This window comes from Halichoerus grypus, chromosome 9 (assembly GCF_964656455.1).
Source record: "Halichoerus grypus chromosome 9, mHalGry1.hap1.1, whole genome shotgun sequence".
NCBI lineage: Eukaryota > Metazoa > Chordata > Mammalia > Carnivora > Phocidae > Halichoerus > Halichoerus grypus.
In genome coordinates this window covers 93322756-93346845 of record NC_135720.1, presented here as the reverse complement: position 1 = coordinate 93346845, position 24090 = coordinate 93322756, and the positions used below count along the sequence as shown (strand labels likewise).

The window sequence follows — 24090 nt, the reverse complement described above, 5'->3', positions numbered from 1 at the left end:
ATCGAGTCCCGCTTCGGGCTCCCTGCTCAGCAGAGAGTCTGCTTCTCCCTCTGCCCTTCACTCCACATGTGCTCTCTTTCTCTCAAATAAATAAGTAAAATCTTTTACTAAATAAGTAACCAACCAGCATAGATGACGAGTTCTAAAACATAATAAAATGTTTTTATGTCAACCTGAAACCCAGCTTATGCTTATCAGGGAAATACCAAAGACATTCTCAGTAAAGTCAGGCACCAGAAAAGGATACCTACTCTTATTATTTAACATTTTGCTGGGTGTCCTAGCCAATACAAACATACAAATGAAAGAAATAAAAAATGTACAATAAGACAGGAAGATGTCCAATAATCTCTACTTGCAGATGATATGTTTTCGGTTTTGTTTAAGATTTTATTTTTAAGTAATCTCTAAACCTATGTGGGGCTCCTACTTACAGCCCCGAGATCAAAAGTCACATGCTCTATGGACTGAGCCAACCAGGTGCCCCCAGATGATGTTTTGTATACCTGGAAAACCCAAGAGATTCCACTGAAAAGTACTACAAACTTTAAAATAAGTAAGTTAGCAGATTACAAGGTTAAGATAACGAAACCAGTAGTTTCCATATGTAGAAACTACAAACAGAAGATATAATGAAAAAAAAAAGACCCACATTTAATCACAACCAAAAAGATAAAATCTAGAAATAATCTTAACAAGACGTGGAAGAAATACATGAAAAAGATTCTTCCACAAAAGAAGAGTTTAAAATAGAAAAGCATACCAATTATTAGATAGGAAAACTCGAAATCATAAAGATTCAGTTCTCATTTAACAAAATTCACACTTAACATGGTCTCAATAAAAATACTAATTTTTAAATTAGAATTAGACAGCCTGATTCTAATAACCATATGAAAGAGGAAAAATAATAGTAGCCAAGCAAAAGAGCACCCAATAAGAGAAGACATATTATGAAGCCTCAGTAATTAAAACAGACCATTATGGAGGGCCACATGATACTACTTATCAAAATTGAAATACATAAACCTTTGACCCCATAATTCTCCTTTTGGGAGTTCATCTTACAGATAACATTTGCACACATGTGAAATGACTACGGTTTTACATTTAAGCATCGTTTGTAATAAAAAATTAGAAAATTCCCGAATGTCACCAATAGTGAGATGGTTAACTAAATTATATTTTGTATCCAACGAGATACTAGGCACCTATAAAAAGTAGAGTACTCTCTATAGAAAGCTCTCCAAGTTATATTAAGTGAATAAAACAAGATGCAGAACAGTGTATATAGTATGTTGTTATGCATATCAAGAAGGAGAAATATAAAATATATTTTTATTTCCTTGTAAAAAGAAAAATAATAATGAAAGGATTCACAAGAAACTAAGAACAGTGGTTACTTAAGATTTCCTTAAATATAAGGAGTAAGAATGGCATAAAGAATTCTCCCTGATATATTTTATAGGTTTTAATTTCTGAATCATGTGAATGTTTACCTATGCAAAAACTAAACTAAAATTAAAATAAATAGGCAATAACAGCAAATACTGCCTAACTAAATCTTTTAATTTCTACAGAGAAGAGATACCAGCATACATAAAGTTTTTCCTGTTACCTTTTTCCACTCCCCCAATCCCATTACTAAAATCTCATGTGCAGGGGCGCCTGGGTGGCTCAGTCGTTAAGCGTCTGCCTTCGGCTCAGGTCATGATCCCAGGGTCCTGGGATCGAGTCCCACATCGGGCTCCCTGCCCGGCGGGAAGTCTGCTTCTCCCTCTCCCACTCCCCCTGCTTGTGTTCCTGCTCTCGCTATCTCTCTCTCTGTCAAATAAATAAATAAAATCTTTAAAAAAAATAAAAATAAAAATAAAATAAAATAAAATAAAATCTCATGTGCAGAGTCAAAAAAAACAAACAAACAATAACAAACCCAATTTACCCTTTGATTCTATGTACAAGTATAGTGACTCTCAGGAAAATGCAGGTATAGCCAAAGAAGAGGAAAAAAAGGGAAACATAAACACTAACTTCAATGAATGACAAATTTCTTATCAGATCATACATCACTGTAAAATAAAGGAAAGAGAGAGTTCCACAAAGGTAAGGGTAGGTCTTACTCAACTTTATTTTATTCCATTTAAGCCTCTGACAGAAGGGCCTGATCTCTCAGTCAGTTGGGTTCACTCTTCTAGTAAGACTAAGCCCTTCAGAATCAATGGCCCAGAGTAAGGGGCGTTCCAGGCTCTGGTGGTTCCTGTGTAGATGAGGAAAACAGGGAAGGAAAGTGGTGATATTCTGTAGAACCTCTGGCCCCATCTTGTAAATCTCAATACCAAGCCAGGGGCCTATGCCATAGCTGGTTTTGCAGGGCCCTGACTTTGGGATCTATTAAAGTAGTTGCAGCAGAGGTATTAGATTCTAGCTGCTAGAAGGATTTAAAGCAACAGTTAACAACAGTGAAGAGGCAGCTTGAAGGAAACCCAGGCATATCTTCCTTGCCTTTTACAGGTGGCCCCTCCTCTGTACCAAATGTTTTCATGAAAGCACAAAGGAAATAAAATGTGCAGAGTCACATGAGAGACTTAGGTTTCAGTCCCAGAAATCAAAATATAAGATAAAAAATCCTTAGTTATAAAAAAATTAACACTAAATCTTAAAAATCCTTAGTTATAGCTCCCGTTTTGTACACAGTCTCAGAAGACAGAGTTCCAGACTTCCATACATGTTCCTTGCTTTTGCTTTCTTTCCATATGTAACGAAAAGACTATAGATGGGCTTAAAATCAGTGAGCATCCATTTGAGGGTAAGAATCGACTCTTGACTCATGCGATGATTTTTTATATCTTTGCCTGAAGTTCATTAGCTGTATGAGACCTAATTTCCTTATCACCATCATTAGTAGTCATTGTCCCAATGTTCGTTCATTTGTACAAAAAGATACAAAAAAGGCAAAAAAATATCCAAATAATTGCAAATGCTGAACAAGGACAATAATGTTGCTGAAACTGGTTACAGGCAAGCAGCTCTCAAAATATTCCTTTGTCCTGATTGAATGACATAATCTAAAATCCTGGCATGAAAACCTGTTTAGAGATGGCATTAGTATACTATATGAAAGGGAAGGTTATACATACAGTCCAGTCAGAAATCTGCACAGGCAAAGCAAGCACTTCTATTGTGGAATTCAAATTTCAGACACTTCCTGCTGTTTCCTTGTCAGTCTTTTATAACCTGGAATGAATTAAGTTGAAGTGATTATCCTCTAATTATATCTATCTGCATTCTTCAGTATGGAAATGACATCCTGATGGGAGATGAGGGTAGAAGTTTGGGGAAGAAAGGCAAAAGGGATTTTAGAAGCTGAGGGGAGGGGCGCCTGGGCAGCTCAGTCGTTAGGCTGCTGCCTTCAGCTCAGGTCATGATCCCAGGGTCCTGGGATCGAGCCCCGCATCGGGCTCCCTGCTCCACGGGAAGCCTGCTTCTTCCACTCCCCCTTCTTGCGTTCCCTCTCTCGCTGTGTCTCTCTCTGTCAAATAAATAAATAAAATTAAAAAAAAAAAAAAGAAGCTGAGGGGAATTTAAGGGTAGGGCAGGCCTAGGCAATACCCTGAAGAAAGTGTTCTGGGAAGCCAAGAAACCGGCATGACAGCAGTGGGCACCTAGAGGAGCAGAAGAATGGGAAAGAGGGAAGAGGGAAAACAGCAGAACCAAATTTCAACTACTCTACGTTTTCTCAAATATGCCCTACCGATTCCAATTATTTTACCCACTTAAGCCCATTCATCCATTCATCAAATATTTATCAAACATCAAATATTCAACAAATAGTGAGTAAGGAACCATTCTGTGCCACATCCCACACAAGGCTATGGAGAAAAGATAGAAATTGCAGCTGAACCTTGAACCACACGGGTTTGAACTGCACAGGTCCACTTACACAAATATATTTTTTTAAGATTTTATTTATTTATTTGAGAGAGAGAGCACACACAAGCTAGGGTTGGGGGGATAGAGGGAGAAGGAGAAGCAGATTCCCCGCTGAGCAGGGAGCCCCATGCAGGACTGGATCCCAGGACCCTGAGATCATGACCTGAGCCAAAGGCAGACGCTTAACCAACTGAACCACCCAGGTGCCCCACAAAGATTTTTTTTTTAAGTTTTTATTTAAATTCCAGTTACTTAACATACAGTGTAATATTAGTTTCAGGTGTACAATATAGTGATTCAACACTTCATACAACACCCGGTGTTCATCTCTACACTTTTTAATCTCCATCACCTATTTAACCCAACCCCCCACCACCCCTCTAGTGACCATCAGTTTGTTCTCTATAGTTAAGAGTCTGGGTTTGTTTGTTTGATTGTTTGTTTGTTTTTAGAGAGGGAGGGGGTGAAGAGGCAGAGGAACAGAGAGAATCTTAAGCAGGCTCCACGCCCAGCATGGAGCCCAACGAGGAACTCAGTCTCACGACCCTGAAATCATGACCTGAGCCCAAATCAAGAGTTGGACACTTAACCAAATGAGCCACCCAGGTGCCCCAAGGGTCTCTTTCTTGATTTGCTTCCCTCCCTTTTTTCCCTTTGCTTGTTTTGTTTCTTAAATTCTACATATGATTAAAATCATATGGTATTTGTCTTTCTCTGACTTACTACTCTCTAGCTCCATCTATGTTGTTGCAAATGGCAAGATTTCATTCTTTTTTATGACTAAGTAATATTCCTGTGTGTGTGTGTGTGTGTGTGTGTGTGTGTGTGTGTACACACCACATCTTCTGTATCCATCCATCAATTAATGGACACTTGAGCTCTTTCCATAATTTGGCTATTATAGATAAAGCTACTATAAACATTGGGATGCATGTATCCCTTTGAATTAGTATTTTTATATGCTTTGGGTAAACACCTAGTAGTTCAACTGCTGGATCATGGGGTAGTTCTACTATTTATTGAGGAACCTCCATACTGTTTTCCAGAGTGGCTGCACCAATTTGCATTCCTACCAACATTGCAAGAGGGTTCCCCTTTCTCCACATCCTTGCCATCACCTGTTTTCTTGTGTTGTTGATTTTAGCCATTCTGACAGGTCACACAGATTTTTTTTTTTTTTGATAAATACTGTACTGTAAATGTATTTTATCTTCCTTGAATTTTTTTTCTTTCTTTTTTCATCTAGGCAAAACTTTTATTAACCTTGTTTCAAACTTTATTCCCAGGCTTCTTCAGCTTAATTAGCTGCAAAGAATAACTTGTATATAAGCAAAAACTGAAAAGAGCTGCAGTGTCCAAGGGCCTTGGGCTTAAAAATATTAGAGATCTAGATTTTACCAGATCCATGAACAAAATTTTTAAAAGCAGTCATAATAGAAAATAGCAGCTCCCAGTAGCTTCTCCAAGTTTTATCTTCTTCAGAAGTAGACTCAATTCAGTTTGCTTCATCCTTGGAAGCTTCATCAAAATTCTCCACAAGATCTGAAGCCTCATCATCATCCTCTTCTCCGGTAGCAAGTGTTGCTTTTCTGTCCACAAATTGTGTGGGCAGAGATTCAGCCAGTCTCCTTCAACTAGTGAGACTGTCTGCACCAAGTTGGTTTAAGATACTGGGTAACATTTCTGTCAGCTGCTTTGTCTCAGCATGGTCTGTAATGGTGAAAGTGTTCACCCCCAGGGATGCCTGAACTTTAGGTTAAAATGGATCACTGTTCTTGGTTTGTGAACATATTCATTTCTTCGATACCAGAGATACTGTTTACCCCCAACTTCTTTAAGGAGAACTGAAGTTTTTGATCATCTGCTGTAGCGTTCTATGAACCATCTTCTTTTGGTGAGCAGTTCCTTTCCCACCCATGCGCACTTGTGCTTGCAGTTTGGCAAGTTTCTCCTAGTTCATAATAGTTGTTTTCATCTTGTTTGAGTGGAAATGGGGGACTAGGGTTGATGCTCAGGGGGTCTCAGACAGACCTGCTGAGATTAGGTGCACACATGTGGGGACGCAAGATGGTAGCTAGAGGGAGGCCAGAAGTTCTTCCTTGAATTTTCTTAATAACATTTTCTTTTCTGTACCTTATGTTACTGTAAGGATACAGTATGTAATACATATAACATAAAAAATATTAATCCACTATTTATGTTCTCAGTAAGGCTTCCAGTCAACAGTAGGCTATTAGTAGTTAAGTTTTGGGGGAAGTCAAAATTATGCATGGATTTTCAACTGGGGGGGTGGTCAGTGCCCCTAACCCCTGCCATTGTTCAAGGGTCAACTGTACATAGTACCTGCCTTGGGAAGACGGATGTGTAAATCCCCATATCTGGTGCCCTCATCCAGTCCCAGAGAGGAAAATGTTTGAGAGGATTAAGGGAGGATTGTGAGATAAAGGAAGGAAAGAAGAGATGTTTAATCTTTGTTTTTAAGTATGAGTAGGAGTTTGCCACACATACACAAAAAAAAGAGTAGAGGAATTCCAGCACTAGCAGTAATAGGAAAACACAGGGGGGCACAGTGAACATTGAATAACTAGGCCTTGTTTGAGTTTAGGTAATGTATGGGTTAGAGGTAGGGTGGAGCTAAGACTGAGGAAGGGTATACTAATTCTGTAAGCAATGCCATTAAGCAAAAGGAGTGGAAGATCAGATCTGATTATGGATAGCTAACTCTGCCAACAATACAATAAAAGGTAAACTGCAAGCCAAAGCCAAGGAGACTGGATAACAGACTATTTTAAGAGCCAGTTTCTATACTGTCTCTGGCTTATGAGCTTTATATTTCTCACCATTACGTTTTATTTCATTAGAGACTACTCTTCTTTTGTGCTATTGCCCTCACCAAGTGACTATACAGTTTATCTCCCAAACAGGTGCATTTTTAAGAGTGAATGGGAGCACTAATCAGACAGGATGTTAAAACAATAGGCATAAACTCAAACTCGCCCTGGGAAAGAAGGTGATAAAAATCTTTCCATCACTGGGGGTTATTAGCATAACCCATATTTTGATCCTAGAAAAATGACAACTCTTGACTTCCCATTTAGTTTTTGTTTTTTTAAATTACTTTTTGGTATGCTCTGAGTTTACAAATTCTAGCACGCTGGCGGTAAATGGTTCATCCCGGCAGGGGTCCAGTTTACTAATTTGTTGATCAACAGCCCACCAGTGCATTTCACTGTGGCATATATATAGTCTCCATTATCAAAATGAAAAGATCATCCTTTTTGTGACTGTCCTGGGTTGGTTGCCCTCTGCAACTGAGATGCCTCCAGGCTGGCCCTTCCAACTTCAGTTAACATGTACTCAGGAAACATAAATTAATTTGAATATTAATCTTAAAAGGCATAATTAGGAAACTATATTTTCTTATAGAAAAAATATTATATTCCAAAGCCAAATATTGATATCCACTAAGAGATTTTCCTACTGTTTCTTTGAACAATGTAGATAACAAAGAGTTATCTAAATATATCTAAAAATAATTTTTTTTTTTTTTAGTTTTCTGGATTACTCCCATACACTCTCCGTATCAGTTGGCAGTATCTCTCTGTTTTTCTAAGCTACACACACTAGTTCAGCTTTAATTAAAAGGCCTGTTGCCATAGTTTCTCAGAGAACAGCTCAAGGCATGTTTGAGTCCATTATTTTCTTGAGGTTTCTAGAGAAATTATAATGTAGCAGTAGCCAGCCAAAATTTCCTAATTTTACCTCCCATCCAGTACAGCATATGATTCAGACATATAGCTAGATATTCTAAATACCTTAAGGGAATCTAAACAACTAGGAATATTATTTAAAATGCGGCCTTTGGTTTCTTCTGTTCTGCCACATCCATAACGTAACCAGCAAACTGCAGCTTCGTCAAAGAGCAGACCAAGAGGGAAGTCAGCCCCTCAGTCTGCATCTGACTGCATCTGTGGAAAACACCAGCACATTTTTCTTTCTAATAATAATGGAGAAAATGCACTGTATTTACAAGTTATAATAATCATATTTTTTCATATTTTCTAATAACTCAGAAATGTAAATTCCAATATTGAAAAAGGAGCTCTCAGAAAATAGATTAAATACTGGAAATTCACTTCTTTAAGAATTTCAAAAATTAAAAAGTGGAGCTCAGAGATCTTTATTGCTGAAAGCTAAAACTTGATTCCATCTGAATCCCACCCTGCTTTCAGATGGCAATTCTATCTCTAAGTCCCAGAGAGCAAGCTCAAAGGTTACTCTGAGCTTTCAAGGTTAAAGAATGTGAATTAACATTGATCCCTATGAACCTTAGAAAAGGCAAATGCCAGTGCAGCTTGTTCTGACTCGGCCTCACTTTTCTGCTGCTAGGGAGCTATAAGCATGGACTGTGCAGGTAAAAGGACCAGAGTTGGAATTTCAGCTCTGGGAACAACCTCTGTCTGACCTTGGGGAAGTGATGATTAAATGAGATAGAACATAGGTGAAGACAGGAATGCTCTCAAAAAATGGCAGCTATTATTATTTCCCCATAACTAGGTCATCTCCAGGGTAGGATATGGGACAGGATGAGATCTCACTATTTCCAGAAGAGCCTAAAATCACCCTGCTTCCTTTGAATATCAATTTAAGAGCTCATATAAACTACTTGATTACTGATTTTTTTCAACTCAAGTATTATGCAAATCATTTGACTTCCTCTTTCTCTATCACTAACCTTCCTTTTCTTGTTTTTTTTCTATACAAGACGAAGAGAGTCTATAAAGTATTTGAAAGATAGTAGGGCCACATTTCCAATCAGGAGAATAGAGAAATCAAAGATTCCCTATGCATGTTAGATTTGTAGGTATCTGCTAATGAAAAAATGCATGGTGAATGAATGAGGTCTCCATTCTGTCATAGCTATGTGTTCCTTTATCTTTCAATCAATAGGTTTGTATATTTTAAAAATCACATATATTATTTTCACTGATTCTCAAAACATCCTGTAAAAAGATAGAATAGGTATTGCTATTTCTGGTTTATCAAAGGAGAAAGTGAGCCTCGGCAATATTAAGTGACTTATCCAAGTTAAGCTAAAGAACAGGACTTGACTTCAGGTCTTTTAACAACTAAGTCAGGATTATTTCCACTCTACCCCTTGACCTCTCATGCAGCCCTATCACTGCAGCAAGGTAAAGGCAAGCTGAGAAACATTGACCCAGGGAGTTTTTGTGGCCCCACATATTCCCTGAAGATGTACTTCTTCACTATTAAACAAACTTGGAGCACATCAACCTCTATGCTGCAATAAAAGATCAGAGCTAGAATTTCCAGTTTTGGACTATGGATTGGGAAGGACTTTACGAATTACTGTTTCTCCAAGTATTACCGGTCATAATAGAAAGTTATCTACAACATCTCTCACCTAAACCATAGTGAGAACTAAAGCTCAACTTGCCCTGCCAAAGGCATTACCCAGCACAAATTTTCACCTGGTAGAGATTTTCAAAAATGATGCCAATCCTAACTAGACAAGGATATCTGGGCATCTTACTGCAGGATTTTTTTTTTCAATTTTATTTTATTATGTTATGTTAATCACCATACATTACATCATTAGTTTTTGATGTAGTGTTCCATGATTCATTGTTTGCATATAACACCCAGTTACTGCAGGATTTCTTAACTGGGGTTTATCTCTGCATTAAGAGGGCCTCCTCTGCACTTGAAAGTATGTGCAAATGTATATGTCTATGTACCCCTAATATTTCTAGAGAGATAGACCATAGATTTCATCAGATTCTCACAATGTCTCCCAAAGGCTGAGATCCTATAGGAGGACTTCAGAACAGTAGAAACAGACCTCATTATTATAAATTAATTTTTAAACTTTTTAAAAGTTTCTATTTGCATTGCAATTTTCTCTTATACTGCATCACCTTTAAAAAGCTAGACAATTTCCATAGCACATACCCTGCTATGGTGTTGTGAATTGTGTAAGAATGTTGAATCACAGACTTGTACCTCTGAAACAAATAATACATCATATTATTTAAAAAAAAAAAAAAAAAGAAGATAGTAGGAAAGGAAAAATGAAGGGGGGGAAATCGGAGGGGGAGATGAACCATGAGAGACTATGGACTCTGAGAAACAAACCGAGGGTTCTAGAGGGGAGGGGGTAGGGGGATGGGTTAGTCTGGTGATGGGTATTAAAGAGGGCATGTACTGAATGAAGCACTGGGTGTTATACACAAACAATGAATCATGGAACACTACATCAAAAACTAATGATGTAATGTATGGTGATTAACATAACATAATAACGGGCACCTGGGTGGCTCAGATGGTTGGGCGTCTGCCTTCGGCTCAGGTCATGATCCCAGGGTCCTGGGATCGAGTCCCACATCAGGCTCCCTGCTCCGTGGGAGCCTGCTTCTCCCTCTGCCTCTCTCTCTCACTTTCTCTCTCTCTCTGTCTCTCATGAATAAATAAATAAAATCTTAAAAAAAAAAACCTAACATAATAAAATAAAATTAAAAAAAAAAAAAAAGCTAGACAATTTCACCAAATCTTCCCAAATATATTTGGAATTCCTTTGGGACGGCGCTATGGCAGCTTTTAAAAAAGAGGCAGTCACACTCTATATCAGTCTGAAATGCTTGAAAATGCCTGCTTCCCCCTCTATGCAGCTCACTGCAGAGTAGGTAGTGGCAGGAATTTACTTATTTAATGTTTGTTAATGATTCTCTAGAGTTGTTCAGTTAGTTATTTAAAGCTTGTTAATGGTCTACTGCCTAATTCTTAACGTGAGAGTTCTTTTCTCTTTGTAAATAACATCAGTAACAGGATAAAATGTATACTGTTTTCTCCAAAATCTGTAGGTAGTTCTTTAATCCCAGTCTACTTAGTTTTCAGAAATTAGAAGGAAATCCAGAATATCCATCAAACTGGAGAATGAGATTGATCAGAAAAGAAAAGGAAAGAAATCTTTTCCAAATGAAAACATATTAAAGTTAGGTTACTAAAAGTATAATGATGAAATAAATGGAATCTTCAATGTTACATGAGTTATATGTAGCAATACACATCTTTACCAGCATCATCTGAGATGGCAAAATGCTACAAGATTTTTCAAAACACAAATAAATAAAAAGAGAAAAGCAACGGGCTTAAGGTGGAGGGAGGATAGACTACTTAAAAACAGATCATGGTGGGCCGCCTAGATGGCTCAGTTGGTTGAGCATCCAACTCTTGGTTTCAGCTCACATCATGATATCATAGGTTATGGGATCAAGCCCCGAGTTGGACTCTGCACTCAACAGGGAGTCTGCTTGAAGATTCTCTCCCTCTCCCCCTCCCCCCACTCCCCCTCCCCCCTTAAAATAAATAAATAAAATCTCAAAAAAAAATAAGAACTGATCATGGTTCTGGGTACAGTAAAGTAGAATAAGCATATGTCTCCCACTGAACACAACTACACAACTGAACAGAATGCACTGAGCAACTAGCTGTCTGAAGACTCTGAGAAGCAACTAGTAGCAAGGGGCTTGAAGTAAAAAGGCCAGAATTTGAAGCACCACCAAATCAATCGTGCGTTTGCCATTTTTGGTCTCCAGTATCCCCCAGACTAAATGTAACACAGCATCACAGTCTGAAACCCAGGGCTGGGTACTGAGCCTCAGACAGAGAGAACTCCAAGAGGAGGCCCCTTATTCAGACTTGAGGAGTGAGAAAGGGAGTACAGAAATCCCCCATTTTTTTTTTCTGAGTTCTCCTGAGCTCCAGCCCTTCAAGAAATCCCACAGGCAGTGACATTAGGAGTCCCAACAGTATAGGTACCAAAACTCTTAGGAAGGAAACCTTCCTCTCTGATCCCAGGAGAGTGGGGTCAGCTCTCACCACTGTAATATATTCTCTCTGTCTTCCTGCCACCTAGCCCTGGATGCAAGCATAGTCATCTAGTGCAGCAGAACAAGATAATGAAAGCCCCAACTTTCAGCCTAGACATAAGGAGAAAGAAATCTGAAAGTACTATTAAGCCAACAAATTATACAATTTAGATGAAATGAACAAATTCCTAGAAAGATACAAATTATCAAACTGACTCAAGAAGAAATAGAAAATCGAATAGGCATATAAAAAGTAAAGAAATTGAATACTTAAATTTTAAATTGGTAACTTAAAATATTCCCTTAAAGAAAACACCAGCCTCATATGGCTCCATTGATGAACTCTATTAATATTTAAAAGAATACCAATAATGCATATACTCATAAAATAAAGAAAAACTCAAAATGGATCATAGATTACATGTAAGAACCAGAACTATAAAATTTCTAGGAAAAAAAAAAAAAACAGAAAATTTTCATGACACTGGGTGAGGCAGAGTTCTTAGGCATGATACCATAAAGGGAAACAATTGATACATTAGACTTAATGAAAAATTTAAAATTCTACACTTAAAAAGATACTATTAAGTGGGACTCCTGGGTGGCTCAGTTGGTTAAGCATCTGCCTTCGGCTCAGGACATGATCCCAGGGTCCTGGGATGGAGCCCCGCATCGGGCTCCTTGCTCAGCAGAGAGCCTGCTTCTCCCTCTGCCTGCAGCTCCCCCGCTTGTGTGCACCCTCTCTCTCTCTCTCTCCCTCTTCTGTCAAATAAATAAATAAAATCTTTAAAAAAAAAAAGATACTATTAAGTAAATGAAGAGACAAACCACAGACCATAAGTAAACATACACAAATCCTATGTCTGTTAAAGGCCTTGTATCCAGAATATATAAAGAACTCTTACAACAAGAAGACACAAAACCCAGTTTAAAAATGGGCAAAGACCAGCGCTGCTATGAGTCCATCCTGCATGGCTATTCTCTAGAACAGTAGTCATTTATTTCTGTCCACCTTCTCTCCCACCTTTGTGTGCCACCACCCCATGGAAGATTCAGTGGACATGGACATGAGCCCCATGAAGCCCCAGAACTATCTTTTCAGGTGTGAACTAAAAGCCAACAAAGATTGTCACTTTAAGTTGGATAATGATGAAAATGAACACCAGTTATCTTTAAGAATGGTCAGTTTAGGGACTAGTGCAAAAGATGAATTGTACAATCATATACCTGATAAGGACTTATAATCCAAAATATATGAAGAACTCAAACAACTCAAGAGAAAAAAAAAAAAAAATTAAAAAATGGGCAGATCTGGGGTGCCTGGTTGGCTCAACTGGTGGAGCATGTAATTCTTGGTCTCAGGGTTGTGAGTTTGAGCCCCACATTGGGTGTAGAGATTACTTAAAAATAAAATATTTTAAAAAGAAAAACAGGCAGATCTGAATAGACAGTTTTCTTGTGCCTATGATCTCACTTATATGTGGAATCTAGAACAAACCAAAACAAAAAACTGAACTCACAGGTACAGAGAACAGACTGTGGTTGCCAGAGGAGGAGGAGTGGAGGATAAGTAAAAGGGATGAAGGGGTCAAAAGGAAAAAACTTACAGTTATAAATAAGTCTAGGGGATGTAATGTACAACAGGGTGACTAGAGTTAATAATACTCTACTGCATATTTGAAAGTTGCTCTGAGGATAAATCTTTTAAAGATTTTATTTATTTATTTGACAGAGAGAGAGAGAGAGCACAAGCAGGGGAAGCGGCAGGCAGAGGGAGAAGGAGAAGCAGGCTCCCCACAGGGAGCCTGATGTAGGGCTCAATCCCAGGGTCACAGGATCATGACCTGAGCCAAAGGCAGACCCTTAACTGACGGAGCCACCCAGGCGCCTCAACTCTGAGAATAAATCTCAATCATAAGAAAAAAAATTTGTACCTATGTGTGGTGATAGATGTTAATTAGACTTATTATGGTGATCATTTCTCAATATATATAATTATTGAATCATTATGTTGCACACCTGAAACTAATATGCTGTATGTCAATTATCTCTCAATTTAAAAAATAAATGAAGTCATTAATCTGTTCTCCTATATAATTTATTTGAGAATGCTATATAAATGTTTGATTTTTATATGTAAGGCATAACCCAGTGTTCATTAATTTTATTAAATCCCATAGCCTTTTACCTTATTGGTATGTTTGCTTCTTTTATATGCATGTGATAATAAATATATCTGAGCTTCAGTCTAAAAAAAAGATGGATTGTACAGTGTTGAAGCAGAGGCAATGAATTATGAAGGCAGCCCAATTAAAGTGACACTGGCAACTTTGAAAATATCTGTACAGTCAATGATTTCCCTTAGGGGCTTTCAAATAACACCACCTGTGGTCTTACAGTTGAAGTGTGATTCAGGGCTGTGCATATTAGTGGACAGCATTTAGTAGCTGTGTAGGAAGATGCAGAGTCAGAAGATGAAGAGGAGGAGGATGTGAAATTCCTAAGTATATCTGGAAAGCGATCTGCCCCTGGAAGTGGTAGTGAAGTTCCACAGAAAAAAGTAAAACTTATTGTTGATGAAGATGATGATATGATGATGATGATGATGGCGATTTTGATGATGAGAGAGCTAAAGGGAAAAACTCAATAAAGATATCTATATGAGATATTCCAGCCAAAAGTGCACAAAAATCAAACCAGAATGGTAAAGACTCAAGACCATTAACACTAAGATCAAAAGGTCAAGAATTCTTCAAAAAACAAGAAAAAAAACCTTAAAACACAGAAAGGACCTAGTTCCACAGAAGACAGTAAAGCAAAATGCAAACAGAGAAAAAGGTGGTTATCTTTCCTAAGTGGAAGCCAAGGTCATCAGTTATGTGAAGAATTGTTCTGGATGACTGACCAGGTGGCTTATTCAAGATCTCTGGCAGTAGAGAAGTCTCTGTAAAAATCTAAACAGTTTGTTAAAATTCTCCCATCTTATTTCATTGCTGTAAAAGTTTCTACCTGGCTGTCCTTTTTACAAGGCAAAGTAAAAACTTGCCCTACTGTGTCTAATAAATGTAGTCCAGGTTCCATTGCCAAGAGTGTGTTGTTCAAAATGCCTGTTTGATTTTTAGAGATGGAACCCCACCCTTTGCTTGGTTTTAAGTATGTATTCAATGTTACAATAGGATATAGTAGTAGTGGTGGTCAGACAAATGCAAATGGTAAGAGAAAAAAATATACATGTGAAATAAACTCAGTATTTTCATAAAACAATAAAAATTAAAATGGCCAAAAATTTGAACCATTTGAACATGAAAAGACGTTCAAAATCATGAGGCATTAGAGAAATGCAAATTAAAATTACAGAATACCACTTCAGACCCACGAGAATGGCTATAATTAAAAAGACAGACAATAACAAGTACTGCCAAAGACGTGAAAAAACTAGAACCCTCACAAATTGCTGGTGAGAATATTAAATTGTACGGCCACTTTGGAAAACAGTTTGACAATTTCTTTAAAAATTAAATATAAATTTATCACATAAGCAAGTAATTCTACTCGTAGGTATCTAACCAAGATAAATGAAAACATATGTCCGTACAAAGATTTTATGCAAATATTCATAGCAGCATTTTTGTAACAGCTAAGAACTGGGGAGAAAAATCCAATGTCCATTAACTGGTGAATGGATAAGCAAAGTGTGCCATATTCATAGAACAGAATGCTATTCAACAATAAAAATGAACAAACTACTGATATACGCTACAACATGGATAAACTGCAAAAACATCAAGCTACATGAAAGAAGCCAGATGCAGAAAGACTACATATTACATGATTCCACTGATATTCAATGTCCAGAAAAGGCAAATCTAGAGATAATGAAAGTAGATCGGTGGTTTTGTAAGGTAAGGGGTGGGAACAGGAATTAAATGCAAACAGGCACGAGAAATTGTTCTGGGGTGGTAGAAAATATTCTAAAACTGGAAATTATACCTCAAAAAAAAAAACATTGAATAATTTAAATCAGGGCTAGAAATTTCAGGTGGAAATAATTTCCATATATATGAAATCTGAGATGTTGGGAAAAACTGTCCATGGAAAACAACAGGAAAAGCTTAAAATGAGTGCTTTGAGGAGAGTAGTACATCAGCATACCAGAGATAAATCAAAAGATTCTCTATGGTAGATTGCAAATGTGGCCACAATACTTTCAACTCCTCCCAAGACTCTATTTCCCCCACTCCTATGACTTGCTGTGGCCAAAACAACGCGTAAGCAGCGGCATTATACTTATCAGTTCAGGGCCTAGACCTCCAGAGGCCACATTTACTCCACTCTTGCTGCTTTTGGAACCCAAATCTAGCCGCAAGTGAACCAATCTGAGTTGCCTTGCTGGAAGAGAGATCTGTAGAGGAAAACTGAGTTTGCCCGAGGCTGACCGAAGCCACATGAGTGAGTTCCAGCTATGATGAACCAAGCCTGACTCACGCCAGAACAGCTTTCCAGCTGGGCACAGCCAAAGTCGCCAACCCCCGGAATGGTGAGCTAAATAGTTAATGTTTCAAGTAGTCTGTTACAAAGCGGAAGCTAACTGATATCCTAAAAAAAGAGCAGACATGACTGCTGGATTACACAATGAACCAAATTACTGGGTTTTATGAAGATGTCCAATACGGACAGGCCTCCTAGGCATAGAAGTAGAAAAGCAGTCCATGAGATTGACTCAGGTCTGGGAGTTGTCAAAGTCACTGGTGGCAGAGCAAGTAACTGAATGAGCAAAGAGAGAATAACAGTAAAAGCTTCTCCATACAGTTGATTAAGGGTCTATACTGAGCAGAAATGAAAGTGAAGTTGTCAGAAAGTGCTGACAGGCTGAAAGCTAGGGAAGATTTAGGAACAGAGGTCCTGATGAAGGTAAGACAGAAACTCATTAGGACTGCTTGATGAGGGGCACTTGGCTGGCTCAGTTGGGAGAGCATATGGCTCTTGGTCTTGGAGTTGTGAGTTCAAGCCCCATGTGTGGAGTAGAGTTTACTTAAAATAAAAAAAAATTTTTTTAAGTGCATGATGAGGTGCAAAGACAAGAGGTTGTATAGAGAGAGGTATTTCAGAATTCAAGATCTGGGGGTTAGAGAAGTTCTAAGACATGATGAAATATGTACAGGATGGATAATTGAAGGGCTATAAATAGATATTTGTCCATTTCATCTTAGTTGTCAAGTTTTTTGGCATCAAATTGTATAGAATATTCTCTGATTCTTTTAATGGTTGTAGGTTCTATAGTTACAAACTCTCTTCCATGTATCATATCAGTGATTTCTTGTTTCTTTCTTTATCAATCTAGCTAGACATTTAAACACTTTGCTGATATTTTCAAAGAACCAAATTTGGCTTTGTTAATTTTCTCTATTTTATGGGGGTTTTTTTTAAGATTTATTTATTTATTTATTTGACAGAGAAATAGAGAGAGAGGGAACACAAGCAGGAGGAGTGGGAGAGCGAGAAGCAGGCTTCCCGCCAAGCAGGGAGCCCAATGCAGGGCTGGATCCCAGGACCCTGGGACCCTGACCTGAGCCAAAGGCAGACGCTTAACGACTGGGCCACACAGGCGCCCCTCTACTGTATGTCTTTTTTTTCTCTATTTCATCAATGTCTGCTCTTTATTATTTCCTTCCTTCTACTTACTTTGTGTTTACTTTACCTTTTTATCCTCTAGCTTCTTAAAGTTGAAAATTTGTTAGATTTTAGATCGATCTTCTTTTCTAATATAAGCTTTAATTGCTTTATATATTTTCCTCTAAGCACTGCTTTGGCTGCATCCCACTATTCTGATTTAAGATTTTATTTTTTTAAGTAATCTCTACAACCAAATAGAAATAGGAGAAACCCTATTTCTCCCTTTAATTTCAATAATTTTTATTCCATGCATTTTGAGGCTCTGTTATTAGATACACACACATTTATGATTATGTCTCCCAAAACAATTAGCCCTTTTGTCATTATGGAACATTCCTCTTTATCTCTATTTGTCTCGATATCTATTTTATCTGATATTAATATGGCCAGTCTTATCCTCTTTTGATTATCATATGCATCATTTATTTTTTCCATCCATTCACTCTCAATCTAACTAGGTTTTTAAGTACATCTCTTATAAATAGCATATTGTCAGGTCTCACTATGTAGACATTCTCATAATCTGTCTCTTAATCAGAGTGTTTAATCCATTAATATTTAATGCAATTATAATATGGATTTAGGTCTACCATTTCAGATTTTATTTTCAGCCTGTCCCCTCTGTTTTTTGTCTCTTTGTTCCTTCATTCCTTCCTTCTTTGGGTCATTTGGATATCTTTTAGAATTCAATTTGGGTTTATCTATTGACTTTGCCTTATTTTTTATTGGTTGCTCTGAGAATTAAAATGTGCATCCTTAACTTTTCATTCTACTTAGAGTTAATATACCACTTCATATAAAATGTAAAAACGTTGCAATCATACAGGGAGTCCATTTACTCCCCTGTACTTGTCTACTATAATTGTCAGATCTCTATGTATACATCATACATCCCGCAAGACAATGTTATAATTTATGCTCTAAACATTTACATGTATTTTAAAGAAATTAAAAGGAATTAAATAGAATTATATATTTACCTTAATATTTGGTATTTCTGATGCTCCTTATTCAAATTTACCACCACATTTCTCAAAAATAGTTGTATAGAGATTACCAAACAACAACATTTGGCTCTCACCGGGCATGAATGCATAAATTACACATTAACACTGCCCTAATCTTTTCTCTTAAGATCATGATGGTTAAAACAATACCACTTGGTACCAATGTGATTGTAAACAAAACATAAAATCCAGGCACTGGAACTGACTGAAAATATCAGTGATAAGGTAAATTTGTTACAAGACAATACAGAACATACTTACATTGATTTTTTCATATTATAAATTGGAGTAAAAATGTTAAATATTAAAATTTTTGTTTGAAACTCTCACATCAAATTATGCAAATCCCCTCAATATGAATAAAAATGTCAGGGAATATTTTCAACTCTTTTTTAAAAGTGCCTGAATCTGTGTATTTTCAAAGTAAATACACAAAGTTAACTAAGGCATAACTGTATGTCTGAAATAAAAAATGAAAACCATCTATTTCCCTTTAAGTAAAAGACAGATACAGGAATATTTGGAAAGTTACAGAATCCATGAAAATTGAGAATTAAACTGACTTTATAAAGAAAACAGCAGGGTGTCTGGATGGTGTAGTCAGTTAAGCGTCTGACTCGGTTTTGGCTCAGGTCTTGATCTCAGGGTCATAGGATTAAGCCCTGCATCAGGCTCCAAGCTTAGCATGGAGTCTGCTTAGGATTCTCTCTCCCTCTCCCTCTGCCCCTCCCCTCCATTCTATCTCTCTTTCTAAAATAATAAATAAATCTTAAAAACAAAAAAGAAAAGAAAAGAAAAGAAGACAGGGTGCCTGGGTGGCTCAGTTGGTTAAACTTTTGCCTTCGGCTCAGGTCATGATCTCAGGATCCTGGGATCAAGCCCTGCATTGGGCTCTCTGTTCAGCAGCAAGTCTGCTTCTCCCTCTTCCTCTCCCTCTGTGATCTCTCTCACTCTCTCCCTCTCTCTCAAATAAATAAATAATCTTTTAAAAAATAATTTTAATAAATTTTAAAAAAGAAAACATCAAATATTCATTCATTTAACAAACATTTACTGAGCTTTATTCAGTGCCAGACACTGAGCTAAGAACTAGGGATTTCGACTACTTTCAAGATACTCACAATCTTGCAGAAGAGATGAACAAAAAACTCAATTATTATTATGAAGAGAGAACTAAGAAAGTTTCCTGGAAGAAATGATCTATGAACTACGTTTCAAAGGGAAGTCAGGAGTTAGCCTCTTGTGCCTGAGTATTTTTGTTTTTTCTGGCAGTGGGTGGGCAATGAGAGGAATGGAAGAGAAAAAGAGGCTTTCTCAGTTGGAAATAACATGGACAAAATAATAATCCTAAAAGGTCACAATCTGTTTGGAGAATTAAAAATGTGGACAAATGGTCAGACTAGAACTATCACAAGGACATCAGGATAGGGATCATTCTGATGTCATATTAAGAAAGTTGAACTTGGGGCACCTGACTGGCTCAGTCAGTGGAGTGTGCACTCTTGATCTCAGGGTTGTAAGTTCAAGCCCCACATCGGGTGCAGAGATTACTTTTAAAAAAAATAAAAAAAGAAAGTTGAACTTAATTACCTTGGAGGAAATGGGAGGCCACTGAAGGATAATGAGTAGGGGAGGAATATGGCTTACCCAACCCTTTCTCCCTTGACTACCTCTACTATAGAAGCTAGGAAAAATAAAAGCTCACATCCCAAGCTTCCCTTGCAGATGGCCTGTGACACAGTTCTGACCAGTGAAGTGTAAGAAGAAACCTAACTGGAAAGGCTTCTGGCAAAAATTTTGATTTCCTGATGAATATCCTTCCTTGGCTAGCTCTATCCCTTCCTCTCCTTCCTTCTTTGAATTGGGGCATGATGTCTGGAGCCGTGCCAGCCATCCTACTACCATGAAGCTCAAGCAAAGCCTGAAGCATCTCTAGACTTCCTGCTGTGAGAGAATATAAATCCCTGTTTATTAATAATCCATTTTTATGTTGGGATTACTTGAATCTGAATGTCTTCCTGACTAATAAAAGTGTTAAGAATTTGTATTTTGTGGGGCACCTGGGTGGCTCAGTTGGTTGGACGGCCAACTCTCAGCTCAGGTCTCGATCTCAGGGTCATGAGTTCAAGCCCCATATTGGGCTCCAAGCTTGGCAGGGAGCCTACTTAAAAAAAAGAATTTGTACTTTGGAATGATTTTTATTAAATTAGTGTATACAGATTGGGGATGAGGAGGCAGGGAGACTGGTTTGGAGACCTATTATAGGGTCTGAACCAAGGCAACCATAATGGATGTAGTAAGGGAAGCAGATTCCAGAGATTTAAAAGAGGACAGGATAGACAGGAAGGGGTCTGTCATATCTTCCAGATTTCTAGTTTGAGCAGCTGCAAGGGTAGGGGTGAGGTAGTGCCACTCTCCAAAACAGTGGCAGATAGGGTTCGGGACTGACGAGGTCAGTATTCAGTCTGAGATACCTACGGTACCTCCATGTGAAAATGAGGGGAAAGCAGTTGACTATCTGTAGCTGGAGGTCAAGAGTGAAAGTCTGAATTTGAGATACAGATTTCTGAGTAACCATTATATGTGGGTAAACTAAAACAGTAAGGATGGTTAGATCCTACAAGGAGAGTTGAAATAGGGTGGGCAAAAATGAGGCCCCGTTGGGCGCCTGGGTGGCTCAGTTGGTTAAGCGACTGCCTTCAGCTCAGGTCATGATCCTGGAGTCCCTGGATCAAGTCCCGCATCGGGCTCCCTGCTCGGCAGGGAGCCTGCTTCTCCCTCTGACCCTCCCCCCTCTCATGTGCTCTCTCTCTCTCTCTCACTCTGTCTCAAATAAATAAATAAAATCTTAAAAAAAAAAAAAAATGAGGCCCCGCACATCTATTAAGACAAAAAGTAGGTTAATGTTTGCTGAGGGTTGGGGATGGAGGAAGGAAGTGGGAGGGGGGAATGGGGAATGTCTGCTTACAGGTATGGAGTTTCTTTTGACGGTAATAAAAATGTTCTAAAATTAAACTGTGTGATGGTTGCACAACATTGCAGATACACTGAAACTCACTGAATTGTACATTTTAAATAGGTGAACTGTATAACATGTGAATTATAGCTCAATAAAGCTGTTAAAAAAAATTGGGCTCAAGGCAGAACCATGGGAATATCAACATATAAGTAGGAGGAGGATCCAGTGCAGGAACAGAGGGAATCATGGCAAGAAAATGGAGCAAAATTAAGAATATTGTCCAAAAACCTGGGAGAAAAAGTTTCAAAGAGGGATCAGTGGCTAACAGTGTCAAATGCAAAATATGTTGATTAAGTTAAAGACTGACACATTTGATTGAACAATCTGGAACTCACTGGTGCTAAGAGTGATTTTAAGTAGTTGTGGCAGAAGCCAGATTACACAAAGTTATGGAATAAATGAGAGGTGAGGAACAGAAGGTAACAAAGAACCTTTTTCAGGAAACTTTTCTCACCAAGAGAAGAACTGGTGGTATAGGGAGGTTTGTATTGTTTTCAAAGGCAGCACAGAGCAGTCACTCTGGAAAACAGTATGGAGGTTCCTCAAAAAGTTGAACATAGAACTACCCTATGACCCAGCAAATTGCACTACTAGGTATTTATCCAGAGGATACAAACATAGTGATTTGAAGGGGCACGTGCACCCCAATGTTTATAGCAGCAGTGTCCACAATAGCCAAACTGTGGAAAGAGTCCAGATGTCCATCAATGGATGAATGGATAAAGATGTGCAGTGTGTGTGTGTTTGTGTGTATACACATAAATATATGTATATGTATGTATATATGTATCATGGAATATTACACAGCCATCAAAAAGAATGAACTCTTGCCATTTGCAATGACATGGATGGAACTAGAGGGTATTATGCTAAGGAAGTAAGTCAGTCAGAGAAAGACAAATACCATATGATTTCACTCATTTGTGGAATTTAAGAAACAAAAGAGATGAACATAGAGGAAGGGAAGGAAAAATAAAATAAAAGGAAAACAGGGAGGCAAACCATAAGAGATTCTTAACTACAGGGAATAAACTGTTGCTGGAGGAGAGATGGGTGGGAGAATGGGGTAACTGATGGGCATTAAGGAGGGCATCTGATGTAATGAGCGCTGGATGTGGTATGCAACTGGTGAATCATTGAATTCTACCTCTGAAACTAGTAATACAGTATGTGTTAATTAAATTGAATTTAAATTAAAAAAATTTTTTTAAAGACAGCAGATATGATGCTTATGTGTTAGGGAAAAGAGCCTGCAAGGAGGGAGCAATAGAAAATAAATGAGGAAGGGATGATTCATGGAACAACATCTCCAAGAGTTGGGAAGAAAAGGAATTCACGACATAAGCATGAAATATGAGAATGGAGGACGACAGATGGGTTTTTCTATTGGACTGGGAGGAAAGCTTAACATACACTTAGTTTTTAGGGGCCAAAAAGTTTAAAGTGCTATTGCTTGGGGTGCCTGGGTGGCTCAGTCGGTTAAGTGTCTGCCTTCGGCTCAGGTCATGATCTCAGGGTCCTGGGATCAAGCGCCATGTCAGGCTCCCTGCTCAGTGGGGAGTCTGCTTGTCCCTCTCCCTCTGCCCCCTCACTCCTGCTCATGCTCTCTCCCTCTCAAATAAATAAATAAATAAATAAACAAAGTGCTACTGCTTGATGGCATCGATGTTCTCCGTGAGTTAGGAGACAAAAGTCACTGGCCAAGGGTGAAGGAGTAGGCTTGAGGATTTGAGGAGAACATAGACACTTAAAACAATTCTTACAGGAATGGAGCACTGGGTGTTATATGCAAACAATGAATCATGGAACACTATATCAAAAACTAATGATGTATGTTGACTAACATAACAATAAAATAAAATTTTTTTAAAAAGCAATTCTTACGGGAGACAGATTTGCAAGGAAGAAGTTTAAAAGCAGAGACACATCTTGAATACTTTAAAAAACTGTAATATATTTCAAAGCTGATAAAAACCACCTTGTACATAACTAATTGCCTACAAATTTATTATACTTTGCATTAGGATTTGTAATGACCACACTGAACACATGAGCAAGATGTCATAAATCCCTGGACATATGGTATCCGAAGTCAAAATACAACCCAATGATACTTGAGCACTGGATCTGAAAAACATGGTATCCTGCAAAAGCACAGCTTCAGGGCTACAGAAAGGCACACATCCAGTCATTCTCCCAGGCCCTCTGCAGCAGTGGACATGACTTTCCAGTCTCACTACGTGTGAAAAAAGAGTGATCAGGCTGTTTTGCTATAGTTGCCGGAAAAGAAATCAAAAAGCTATTTTTTTGCTTCTCCTGAGAGGGCTCATAGCAGGTGACCTCCTACAGTGTTCAAATAAAATAATGTTATGTCAAGGGCCTTTGCCAACTGTCAAGTAGTATACGAAAAATATTTTTATTGTAGCTGGCATTCACGTATATTTCTTTACAGATTTAAAGGAATGTAGAGCTAGGAACCTCTTTTTTCCTAACCATATCGGCATATTCTGAGCTCTGAAAACAGCCATGTGCCTTCCTAAATCTTTGCCTATCCTCATGTGTTCTGCTGGGG

The 24090-nt window shown here is 38.1% G+C and overlaps 1 protein-coding gene and 1 pseudogene across 15 annotated transcripts in view; one reads left to right on the top strand and one right to left on the bottom strand.

The window, feature by feature from the left end:
* DST (dystonin) overlaps positions 1-24090 on the bottom strand; it is a 470287-nt gene that overhangs the window by 439777 nt on the left and 6420 nt on the right. The window lies entirely within an intron of this gene.
* Positions 12861-14719, top strand: LOC118524221 (nucleophosmin-like; annotated as a pseudogene).